General features: G+C 41.2%; 1 protein-coding gene across 2 annotated transcripts in view; it reads right to left on the reverse strand.

The window, feature by feature from the left end:
• SLC39A10 (solute carrier family 39 member 10) overlaps positions 1 to 12777 on the reverse strand; it is a 136538-nt gene that overhangs the window by 103501 nt on the left and 20260 nt on the right. Inside the window, exon 2 of one of the 2 annotated variants that reach the window (XM_077884760.1) lies at positions 6165 to 6268. The exons of the other annotated variant lie outside the window; for it this stretch is intronic. The gene's annotated coding sequence lies outside the window, so the exon portion shown is untranslated. The remainder of the gene's footprint in view (positions 1 to 6164; positions 6269 to 12777) is intronic. 2 annotated transcript variants of the gene reach the window in all.

Below are 12777 nucleotides of genomic sequence, written 5' to 3' on the forward strand. Positions count from 1 at the left end.
GTCCCGCGAACAGAACTTTGGTTTCTATAACAAATCAATCCACTTACAGGACTTGCTTAACTTCACCTGTTGGGAGGTAAGTTCGGTCCCTTTCTCCTCCTCTGAATGACTGGCCAGGCCTTCCGCCCACCCCGGCCTGGCCTCACCGCAGGAATGCGGGCTTTCTAGAGTTGTTTTGAAACCCACAGCACTTCAAAGAGCTGTATCAACAGGTTTCCCCTTATCCCAAACATTGAGCCAATTGTAAAGGCTGAATGAGAATCTTAAAAAAAAGAATCTTGAGCAAATTCAACACTATCATAGGAATTCAAAACCAGCTCTAGCTAGAGTGGTTTTAAAAAAAAAAAAAAATCACATTTTATATTTGTATCCTTCAGCCTTCTTTGAGCCCAGAACCATCGAGCTAACAAAGGGCTATTTCCTGGCAGCTTAATTCAAGGCACCTTTTAAGGAAAGCCTGAGAGTTGGCCTTGGAATGTGGGTTAGGGCAGAGAACTCTTTCCCAGATGGAGCTGCTGCTGATGTGGTTTGCAAGAAAACTCAGGAGCCTCCAGACTATCCTTCCAAGCACAGTAATAAATGCCAAGCCTTTTATATACTTATTATCTAAGGCATTTCTATGGCCACTGCCCTTCAACCCAAATATTTATCTTTTCTCTCTCAACTTTGGCCTATATACTTTCCATTCTTCCTTTAAATAAAACTACTTCCAGCCCAGGAGTGTGAGGTAAAACACTCATCATAGAAGCTTCGCTCATCCCAGCCCTAAATGTTACAGGGGGAAAAAAAAAAAAGAAATCACAAATATTTTAAACTTCTACCTATGATTGTTAAAAATGGGAGATTGAGAAGTCTTTTGCATTTTTTTCTTAGATTAACTTTTTTGATTAAAGGGTTGCCGGGAACTTGGCTTGCTGTTTGCACAGCCACTTGTCACTATTTTGATATCATTTGCAATTTATTCTACAATGCCACGAGACTACCCTTCAGAAGTTCTGTGGGTTGATAGAATTTATCATGAAGCCTCCCAAACTTCATTTGGCACGAACTTAATTGAAAATGATTATCATCTGGTTTCAAATACGAATTGATGTCGTTACAAAGAATGTGTTTATTGCCCCATAACTAAACAACACAATTAAAAATAAACCAACATTCCTGAAATGAAAAACACACAATAAAAAACTCTTTAAGATTTTAAGTAATCTCTACATCCAACCTGTGGCTCGAACTCATGACCCCGAGATCAAGAGTCATATGCTCCACCAACTGAGCCAGCCAGGGTTTTTTTTGTTTTTTTGTTTGTTCTTTTCTTTTTTTGAGGGAGAAAAAGCCAGTGTACACCAGAGCCTGCAGGGGAGGGGCAGAGGGGGAAGGAGATAAAGAATCTGAAGCAGGTTCCATGCCCCATTTGGAGCACCATGTGGGCCTAGGTCTCATGACCCAGAGGTCATGACCTGAGTCGAAATCAAGAGTCAGAAGCTTAACCGACTGAGCCACCCAGGTGCCCCATCCTAAAAAACTATTCTTAATCTTCGCAATAGAACTGAAAATCTCTGAAATACACGGTTGACTAAATGAGTCACTAATTACCATGCACTGATTGTTGTAACTGGCCAGTTTCTTAAATGATCTATATATCAAATTTTTGGAAAAGGGACAGGTTAGGTAATTGCCTAGATAGTTTATTAATGTAGATCCTAGAGCTTAAAGGAACACACTTGAAGGTCTGATGCTCATGGCCTCCCACATTGGAGGAAGCAAATTAAGTAACAACGAAAGGAGAAAAATCTAGGGAGGGGCAATAAGGAATCAAAGGTTTAGAGGCAGCAATAAAGCCTGCCTGCAACGGTGCATAGAGCGGTGCATGGAGCGGTGCGTACTTCCAGAGGCGGTTCGTCGTCTTCCTCAGTCTCCCTCCGACTGGTTCAGGAGTTTGGATTCTTCATGAAGTTTAAAAAAAGAAAAACAACTTTTAGGAAAAAAACACTCGAAAGTCAACTACGCTCCTTGGTGACGATGGTGGCTCTGAAACTCGTATTTGACACTGTTTTCATCACTTCTTAAAGGGATGTGACAAAGCTCTTTAAACCTTTCCAGAGGACATGGAGTATTTCCAAGAGTGAAGTAAGGAATCATGTAGCCATGTAAGTGTTAGTTACTTAGTTACTGCAAATTAAGATGATCAGATTCCTCTATAAAATGAGAATTACGAGTTAAAGGTCATGCCTACCCATTTTCTTCCTCCCTTCTCTCCTTCCACCCACCCTCCTGTCCTCCCTTTATGTCTGTCCATCTGTCTCAGTTCCCCATCCCCCTCAAATTTAGACAACAGAGGATTTTTATTTTCCTTTCAATTCCAATGCCAAAGTAAGTTGAAAAACCAAAATGGGGCAAGGTTAACTGGGTCTTGGAAACTCTCCTCACAGTCCTAGTCACCATTTCCACAGAGAAGGGCCTGGAGGAAATGGAGAACGCATGCTACTCAGTCTTGGGGTTTGAAGTTCAAGCCTCATGTTGTGTGTAGCGATTGCTTAAACACAAAATCTTTTAAAAAAATGCACAGGGGGATCTTAAGGCAGACTTATTACTTAAATAACTAAACAACAAAAACAATTATCAACAGGGAAGAATAAATTGTGTTATATTCACCCAACATAACTAGAACAATAGGGCACCTGCCCAGATGGCTCAGTGGGAGGAAGACATGGCTCTTGATCTTGGGGTGGGGAGTTAGAGCTCGGTGGGTTGGGTGTAGAGATTACTTAAATAAAAAAAATGAGATAATGGGACGCCCGGGTGGCTCAGAGGTTGAGCATCTGCCTTCGGGGCATGATCCCAGGGTCCTGGGATCGAGTCCAGCATCGGGCTCCCTGCATGGAGCCTGCTTCTCCCTCTGCCTGTGTCTCTGCTTCTCTGTGTGTCTCATGAATAAATAAAATCTTTCTAAAACATTTATTAAAAATTAAAAAATGAGACAGTTTGGTCATTTTTCCAGTCTTTTTTTTTTTTTCTTTTTTCAAACTGTTCCTTTTAACCTTCCCTCCCTTCTTAGGTGGGGAATGTGGAGAGAGGAGAGGAATTCAACAATGAGAAAAACTCCAAATAAGCTGCAGGGCTTACGGCCTTCAGTTCAATTGTGGGATTTCTTGAGTAGGGAGGCCCTTCCATCTCCTACTCTTTATAGGAAGTGCCGTGACCCTTTTTTGAGAGCGACGGTTGCAAGGAGTGATGAGGTGGACAGAGTTCACGGCCCATCTGGGTCTTAGGTGGAGAATTCAAGGTTGGTCTCAAGGGTAGTTTCTTTATTGTTCCACACGGTTCAACAGAATGGGAGAGGAGAGAGGGCTGAGGGCACAAGTGCTGTCCAGGAATGAGAGGTGGGCCCGTGCTTGGACTTGCCTTGTGCTCTTCCTGTGAAAAACCACAAAATGGATCCTGTGCATTGGGAGCAGGAGGCTGAGAAACACCAACATCTACTTCTAGTCAGTCTCTTGGTATCATTTATGTGCTCTTCTTTTTTTATAGAATCCTGGCAAAACCAATCCCTATCTCCTTAGTGTCCCCCCCCCCCCCACCCTTAGGCTTTGTGAAAACACCACAAATCCATTTTTCTGTTCTCCTCCCTCTGGACACTTCTCAGCCCTGGGCAGATGGGCTCGAACTGCAGAGGCTGAGACTGATGAGGACAGTGTGGAAGGACCGAGGCTTGCAAGGCTCCTGAGCTTCAAGCTCTGGCATTCCTAGGTTGTCTCTCGATTTTTTTTTTTTTTGTCTCTTGAATTTTTAACAAGGAAATTGCTGCCTCTTTCACCACCCAAAGTACTGCTAAGTTAGAACATGACTGCATTTATGAACTTATTTTCAGTTATTTTATTATTTTAAAATGATACTAGATAGAAATTAATGCAGACCATTACAGAATTGCTAAAGCTGACCACGTCATTTAAATAATATCCATGGCGTGCCGGGGCTCTAAGAATTTACGGCTTATCTCTATGGTCTGCATCTTATAAACATTATTACATTTAACCCCATGAAACTCCTGTCAGCTAAAAATTAGCACTCCTGTCTTAAAAGTGAACTCTCAGACTTCCAGGATCAGAAGTATTAAGTGCCGAGGTTCAAGCCCAGGTCTATCTGTCTACAAAATCACTTTATCTCACCACTGCTCAGGCAAGGTGCTTACTCAGCATATGCAGAGCTTAATTATTCTTTCAAACCATGAAGAAAACAGATGAGGTAGATGTAGAAAACAGCTACAATAGATGGTAATCTCCCTGAGGGCAGAAGCTGATTGCTTATCTTTTTTGAGTGGCACAGAATGGGAGCTCAGTGTGTTAGGCATCCTCCCAAATAGGTGCACATGAGATTAAAAAAAATTTTTTTTTACATGCACATCACATACTTTTCCAAAGCACGTCTAAGCATCTACACTGTCATGAATGAATTCAAATACCTGCAGAAAAAAACAAAATGTACCCAGCTAAATACAAAATGAGGTCCCTGAAAATGACGACTGAAATGTCAAATAATAACAAGACCAAAAAAAAAAAAAAATGTAAAACTTGGGTACTGAATTACATTTACAGATCTTTTAAGCTTTAAAGGCACATTGGCTAATAATATTTCTGTTATTCGAGGAATAACAAGCAAGCATAAAAATGTTTTTGGTACAACAGGCCCTCAACATGGAATTACCTAAAGAACATACAGATACGAGCTGTTCTCCTTATATAACATGGAACCTAAAGGAGCAGACTGAAATCCAACTGTTAGTAGAATTAGACTCTGGTGACCAGTTCTTTATGCCAAAGAATCCAAAAATGGGCTGCGTACTTTTTCTGTAAAGGGTTTTTCTTCTCCCTTTTTAGTTTCTCTATGTAGAAGAAAAGCACAGAACAAGGTCTTAAATTCTTTTTTTTTTAAATTCTTAATTCCTTTTTTTTTCCAAAATTATAGCCTGAAATTAGTTTATTTACTTTTAAATTAAGCCAGAATTAGTTTCTGAAAAAACTGTGCTAGACCTTAACTTGCTGCCTTGTTAGTGAGTCTTTGCAGCTAAGACATGCAAGACATTCCAGCACTGGGCTTCATTGCTAACTCCGTTTGCCAGATGTGGAGTACTCCAGAATTTAAGGTGTTTTTTTTTTTTTTTTTTTTTCCATAGAATGAGAGGATTTCTCTTTCAATAATGGAGGCCCATTTGGCTTTCAGGTAGAATTAGTTCTCTTGCTATATTTCTGCTTCTCCAGGAGGAGTTCACCTGTGAGCCTAACCACACCCGCCAAGAATCAATTAATCTCCCTGAACTCTCAATCATTAGTTGATTAGAGATCAGCTAATCTCCCTGAACTCTCAACATGAACTCAGCATGTTGAGAGTCCATTTCTGAGGTTATAAGAAAAAAACAAACAAACATACAAACAACCCAGTTATTTCTTTCTTTCTAGATTTGTCTCCCTTATTTTACTCATGTTACTTATTACAGTAAATGAACATTCCTGAAATTTTAATAATGTACACCTATGCACTGTCAATGTTTTCTTCATGATTCCAAAATGTTTACTGTTTACTCTTTTTTTGAGTAGTCTTTACCTGCAAAAGAAAGGTCTATGTGGACTTTTTTTTTTCCTTATAGCCAAATACCTCTTTTCTATCATCTTGGGTTATTTTTGAGAACAATCTCCCCCTCATTCCTATATAAAATCCCTTGTCCACCTTATGGCCCTTGAGGTGATGTCTTTGCAAATAAATCTTCCTATACCTGCTTCTCAGCTTTTAATACTTTCCATAATCTCAGTATTCTTTTGATTTTTATTCCTTTGTATGAATTTACATATTTCTTGCTTTACACCGGTATCTATTTTGTTCTATCTTAAAGTCTTTTGTTTTTACTTTGCTCCCCATTGAAGTTCCTTGGTGATGCCAACTCAAGAACACACCCAGGGTTTGTTGCAAGGCTCACTCCCTGAACGTGAAACTTCCTGGTGTACAGGGGAGGGGAGCATATCCATCATTCGTCGTACCGATCCCAGTACTGCTGAAGCCACTTGTTACCCAAAAATGAAATATTAAAATAAACATTCAGCTGTTTAGCAATAGCATATACTTTGCTAGGTAACTATACCATTTTTAAAAAATGCTGAATAAATGAGACTTACCCTTTGAAGAAGACTTCAATAGATGATTTGGGAAGCCTTCCCTCTCTATTTCAGCTTAATCCAATTTAGGTAAATTATAGAAGCCTGTCAGGTCCGTCCAGAGGCTGTGGAGACCACAAATGCGAGGATAAAACAAGTCCCTCCTCCTAAATTTACATTCATTTAGATCAGTTGGAGTGCTAGGGGTTGCAAATCCCAAGTGATATATATAAGGTGTTTTCCTTGATGAGTGAGTAGTAACTGTTTTCCCCAGCCAGTGAGGATCTTGGGTTTCCACCTTTTAAAGCTTCAGGTTGTTCTTCAACTATTCTTTTTATATTGCATAACCCTGAGGGCCTTATATCCGACTTCCATATTTAATGTATTTTAATTCGGCTTTGTGATGATCTATATGTGCGCTCATGAGCTCATCTTCCCCTTAGGACTTACACAGGTAGCAGAGATTAAAACTGGCATTCCTTACTTCTTCCTGGCAATAGCAAGTCTGACTTCACGAATACCTTTATTTCTGCTCTTGCCATCCAAGTGTCGAGAGAGTGTGATTACTTGATTAAATAAATAAAACAAGGTCTTTTGGACGATCCTTTCATAACACCGTGACTACGGTAAACTGGCACCACACGCACATCCTGTCTTTTCCTCTTCTTCAGATGCTCCCTCTCTAATGTTTTCATTCCTGTGAGTTATCCCTTTGCAATCTGGAAAGTTTTGCATCGCTTTCTCACAGCGTACCATATGCCTCATCCCATGAGTATCTTCCTCTACCATATCTGCCCTAGACAACACAATAAAGTTTGCATTGGAAGAGAAAGAAAATTATTTTCCTTCCATTTCTTTCTTCTTTGGGCAAGGGAAGGGGGATGGAAGAAGAAGATGCAAGTGGGAGAGAAGCAGGGGCCAAAACAGAAACCAGTGAACCTTGATTCAGCTGTGTCACATTGGAGGAGGTCTTGGTCTAGAGCCATCCTTTTTTTTTTTTTTTAAGATTTTTTATTCATGAGAGACACACAGAGAGAGAGACAGAGGTAGAGACACAGGCAGAGGGAGAAGCAGGCTCCATGCAGGGAGCCCGACGTGGGACTCGATCCAAGGACCCTGGGATCACGGCTTGGGCCAAAGGCTGAGCCACCCAGGTGTCCGGATCTAGAGTAATTTGTAACTGAAATGATATATACCACCTTCTGTCCCCATTTCTCAAGTATTTCCCACTTCCTCTCCTCCAGCTGCAAATGTCCTCGTTTAATCACTGCCCTACTCTATGATGTGGCCATCTGTGTATCGTCTCATCTCCCTATTAGGATTCTACTACTTGGGCACCTGGGTGGCTCAGTAGGTTAAGATCCTGGGGTCCTGGGATGGAGCCTGGCATCAGGCTCCCTGCCCAGCAGAGAGTCCGCTCCTCACCCTGCCCTCTGCCCTTCCCCGCTGCTCGTGATCTTGCTCTCAATTAAATATAATAAAATGTTGGGACGTCTGGGCGGCTCAGTGGTTGGGCATCTGCCCCTGAATAAATAAATAAAATATTAAAAAAAAAAATAAAATGTTTTAAAAAATAGGAAAAAAAAAAAAAGATTCTGCTACTTTTTGTACTCTCTGCCTTTAGGACCTAGGTGGGTCTTAGGCTTTTGATAAATGTTTGCTGGATTGAAATAAACTGCTTAGCCTTGCTCAGACTCCCTGTTTCTGGTAGGTAGTAGAAGAATTTGATCTCAAGTGACACTTTAATCTGTACTGCCCACTATGAAGGTATAAAGACCAAACACACTATAAGAAGGGTGACATGATGGACTTTTAAACTGCAGCACAAAACATTTTAATACTTTTTTTTTTTTTTCCCTGAACAAGCTCATGATGGATGAACCATTCTTAATGTTTGGTGGTATAAGCCTCAAGATGCAGGCAGAAATGTTTTTGTGATTTTTAAATACTTTCCACCTAGCATGGATAATAATCAAGGATAATTAAAATACACGAATGTGTTTTGTGCAACTTTCACAAGTTCGCAAAATAAAATGCAGCTTAACCTTGAGCCTGTCTTCAGCCATACGGACGCAGTGGACAGGATCACAAAATATTTAGAGCATCGCTGGATTGTAGGTCTCTGTGTTACCCCACATTTAGATCTGGAAAAGCCACAGATTAACTTGCCTCAATTTTTTTTCTTCTGCAAAATTGAGCTGGGTCAGGAGAGGGAGGGACAGAGGAGGGAAACTAATAACTGTGCAGTGTTTCTCTGCACGTCCCGCCCTGTTCTTGCAGATGCGAGCTGTGAGCTCCCTCCCTCTCAGCAGCAGAGATGGAAGGGAAGGCACCTGTCGCTGGTAGCAGGTTGTTGTTAGGCTGGTTTATGTAGGGGTTTTAGGATTTTATAAAAAGACCAAGATATCCCACCGTATCTGTCTTGCTAAATAATTACAATTATATTTTTAACCTCTTGGAGTCAACTCGCGCGTCTTTATTTCTTCCCTTTCACCTAGGCTTTGAACACATGTGTTTATATGATGAATTGGAAGTTATACTGCAATTTGCGTGCATTGAAATACTACATATATCTTAAATAATTATCGTAATTTTTAACCCGGCAAGGCAATCTGTAGTATAGATACTATAAAATTGGTCTTGAAAATGTTTTTGATCACCTGGGGTGAGAAACTTTATTTATTTTTTATTTTTTTATTTTTTTTGGTGAGAAACTTTAATAGACACTTAAAAAAAAATTCTGATATTAGTTTCAAGGAGCAGTTGCCTATGCTTTTTTTCTGGGAGTGGCTGACATTCCCAAGCTGCCAGGGCTCTGGGACACCAATGACAGCAGTCTCCAAACTGAGGAAGGTGAGGTGCCTGGGTGGCTCAGTCAGTTAAGTGGTTAAGCATCTGCTTTTCACTCAGGTCATGATTTTAGGGTCCTGGGATCGAGCCCTGCCTGGGGCTCATGCTCAGGTGGGGAGTCTGCTTCTCCCTGTCCCTCTGCTCCTTCCACCCCCTGCCTGCATGTGCATGCTCTTTCTCTCTCTCAAATAAATAAATATAATCTTTAAGAAAAAAAAAACAAACAGGAAAACTAAAAAAAAAAAAAAAAAAAAGGCTCACAAGATTGCCGTTTTAAGGCATCATTAAAACCTTGAGGAAAAGAAATCCCACCAGAGACAGCATTTTTGCTGTTGAGCTAGATGACAAGCCCCCTCTTCCCTTGCTGAGGGTGAGAAACAGCCTAGATCCAACCAAGGATGTGGAAACCATGAGGTAAATAGCTGTCTGCCCACAGTGCGAAGAGTAAGCCCCAAGGAAACAAAATGAAATAATGGAATACGGAGATGGTGATTTACTAGATTAGGACACAGGCAAAATTGGAAATCCTCCACCGTCTGATAGACCAAGTGTAGGTTGGACCAAGAGACCAAGGTTAGGGGAGTATGTGATAGGTGCGCACACTTTGCACCTCTTTGGGCCCCACCATGTTCAAGATAAAGATAAAATTATCTTTTTAATTAATAAAGATTTATTTATTAATTTAATTAATTTAATAAAGATAAAATTATCAAGATAAAATTATCTGTTTAATAATGTTTAAGAGTGGGGAAAAATATGCCTGGGTGGCTCAGCGGTTGAGCATCTGCCTTTGGCTCAGGGCGTGATCCAGGGTCCTGGGATCAAGTCCCACATAGGGCTCCCTGCGTGGAGCCTGTTTCTCCCTCTGCCTGTGTCTCTGCCTCTCTCTCCATGTCTCTCATGAATAAATAAATAAAACCTTTAAAAAAAATAAGAGTGGGGAAAAATAATGTTTGAGAGTTGGATAGTTGGGATCAAACCGACCTGAGTTCAAGTCCTGACTTTGTCATTTATCATGTTGTATAACTAATATCATCACCCCCATACATAAGTCTCCTCTTTCGTATTTGTGAACTGGAATAATAATTACACTGACTTCACAGAGTACTTGTTGTTCAGGTTGGATGACCTACTGTGTGTAAACAAAACACTACACACAGTGCCTGGCACTGACCTTCTCAGTGAATGTTAGCTACAAACAATGAGTCATCAAGTGTCCAACTTCTCTTATCTGTTAAAGGGTGAGAGTCGAGGAAAGCCCCTGCAGTATGGGAAATCATATTGATTGTGTCCCTCCGATCAAGGGCTGCTGTCCACCCTCTCTTCTTGTTATCTTTGATGGCCTTCCTACCTCTCATCCCCTTGCTGCTGTCGGAGGTTGCTAAAGACATTCCTTCCTTGGAATGTTTACTAAATGCCAACTCTGTGTCAAGTAGTAGCTACGTGATGCGGGTGTGTTGGTGAACACCTCACAAGCATAGCTGAAAAGGTAGGCAATAAACAAAATAAACACACAAATACAATACGTGTCACTTGTAAGAAGAAAAAAATGGGACTCCATTCTCAATGGATTGACAAGGGAAGCCCTTCCCGGGGAAGGGAAATAGAAGCGAAGAGACCAAACATAAGAAACAGCAGACAAAAAAAAAAAAAAAGAAAAGAAAAAGAAACAGCAGACATGGGGCACCCGGGGGGCTCAGTGGTTGAGCATCTGCCTTCGGCCCAGGCTGTGACCCCGGGGTCCTGGAATCGAGTCCCACGTCGGGCTCCCTGCATGGAGCTTGTTTCTCCCTCTGTCTGTGTCTCTGCCTCTCTCTCTGTGTCTCTCATGAATAAATAGATAAAAAATATTAAAAGGGAAAAAAAAAAAAAAGAAACAGCAGCCATGGTTTCTGTCCACACCTTATGGCCTTTCTCTGCAGCACTTGTGAAAATTACCAGCCTTACTGGTCTTGTAACCCCCTGGTCGTTCTAGCTATCACCATCCAAACATTCAGGACAGACTATTTCCTGCCAAGAGTGATCCTAGGGGCAAGTCATAGATGTAGCAGCTGGGCAGCCACATACACACTTCTGCAGGCTGTACTACATGCACCACTGGGCAAGCAGAGTGTCCCAGCACAGGGCTGCGCTCACTGCCTCTGAGGACGGGGTCCTTTTCTACCCTACAACCAGCTAAGGGCCCGATGCAACCTCAGAAGCACGCTTATAATACAGTGAATGGTTTTTCCAAAGCAGGCTGGCACTAGGGACTCAAGGTTCGATCTAGGAACAACCCAACTTAATCCCAAGGTATAGGGACAGAGAGGATTCATATTCCTGTAGCCCTGTACCAGGATTTATAACCACCTTTCAGGGGAAGTGTGTGTTTCTTCCTCTTGGCATCAGGAGGGTCATGGCTTGGGGCTGCCTGGGTGGCGCAGTTGACTAAGTATCTGACTCTTGATTTTGGCTCAGGTTATGATCTCAGGGTCGGGAGATCGAGCCCCGCATAGGGCGCCGTGCTCAGTGGGGAGTCTACTGGGGATTCTCTCCCTCTCCCTCTCCCTCCACCCCTTACCCTGAACACCAGGGGAACAGTGGTTCAGACTAAGGCCTTGCACATGCCACTTCATCCAGTAACTGCTCCCACAGTGCAGTCAGGGATGGTCCCCAGAGCTGTGACTAAAGGCCTCCTTCTCAGGCTCTCAAAACTAAGCTGTTCTCGTTGGATTCAGAATGATTCTCCTTCATACCAGAGCAGCATCATCCTTCCTGATTATCTAAAAATAAGCCACAAAGAATCCCTTTGTGGGAGTAACACAAGAAAAAAAATAGTCAGAGGGAAAATGTAGGAGACCATGAGCTAAAGACAAGAATATGTCAAGTTAATGTTTGCATACTCCGAGCAGTATCTAATTAAAATATTTCAGAGGCTAGAGGGAAGTTTTTATAGCAAATTGTGTTAAATTGGTTTCAATAGGTTTAACCCCCAAAAATCCACATATAATATTCTTTTGGCCAGCTTTCTTACATATTAAAACTTAAAATTATGCAGAGAAATTTCTCAGGCTAAGACATGTTTTGGCCTAATTAGAAGCACTTCAGACTAGCAAGCAGAGCTCTGATTTTAAAGATAGCACTTATACTTGAGGCAAGAACTAACAAAACTGGCCAGACTTGATTTCCATCAAGGTTTCCTTGGAGGGAATTAAAGAAAAAGAAGAAAAAGGACTGAAATGACAGGAAGCAGAGCTGGACATTAATAGCGCACAAATTTTATGTGGACTCCAATGCATTAATTTAGGAAAATAGCATGCTCTCACCACTGTTGGAGGCTATACAAATTACAACTCTAGCTAATAGGTGTCACAGTTACCAAACAATTCAATCCCAATCCTGAAATCCTGTTTTTTGTTTTGTTTTGTTTTGTTTTTTTGTTTTTTTAGCAGGCAGTGTATACATATTAATTTCAAGGGGTGTTGTAAAAGTCTCAAAATAAAATTAATGTTTATTTGCCTGAAGTTTTAAAAGAAATAAGCATGGAAAAAAAAAAAAGAAAGAAGCATGGAATACAACTTTTGGTGGTGGTGGGGATTGTGAGGTTATTCTAAAAAGACTGATAACCTTGATTTCAGGGACTGCCATTTTTATTCCTGGGCCACGAACACGAGTGACATCTCTTTTAAAAGATTCATGCAAAGAAACAAACACTCTGTAAAGAGAGAGTACATTAAAAAATTGTAATCACTAAAGAATGCACTTAGGTCATAAAAATTTCACTGCTGCGATCTCTCCCTTCCCT

The sequence above is a fragment of the Canis aureus genome, chromosome 36, assembly GCF_053574225.1.
Source record: "Canis aureus isolate CA01 chromosome 36, VMU_Caureus_v.1.0, whole genome shotgun sequence".
NCBI lineage: Eukaryota > Metazoa > Chordata > Mammalia > Carnivora > Canidae > Canis > Canis aureus.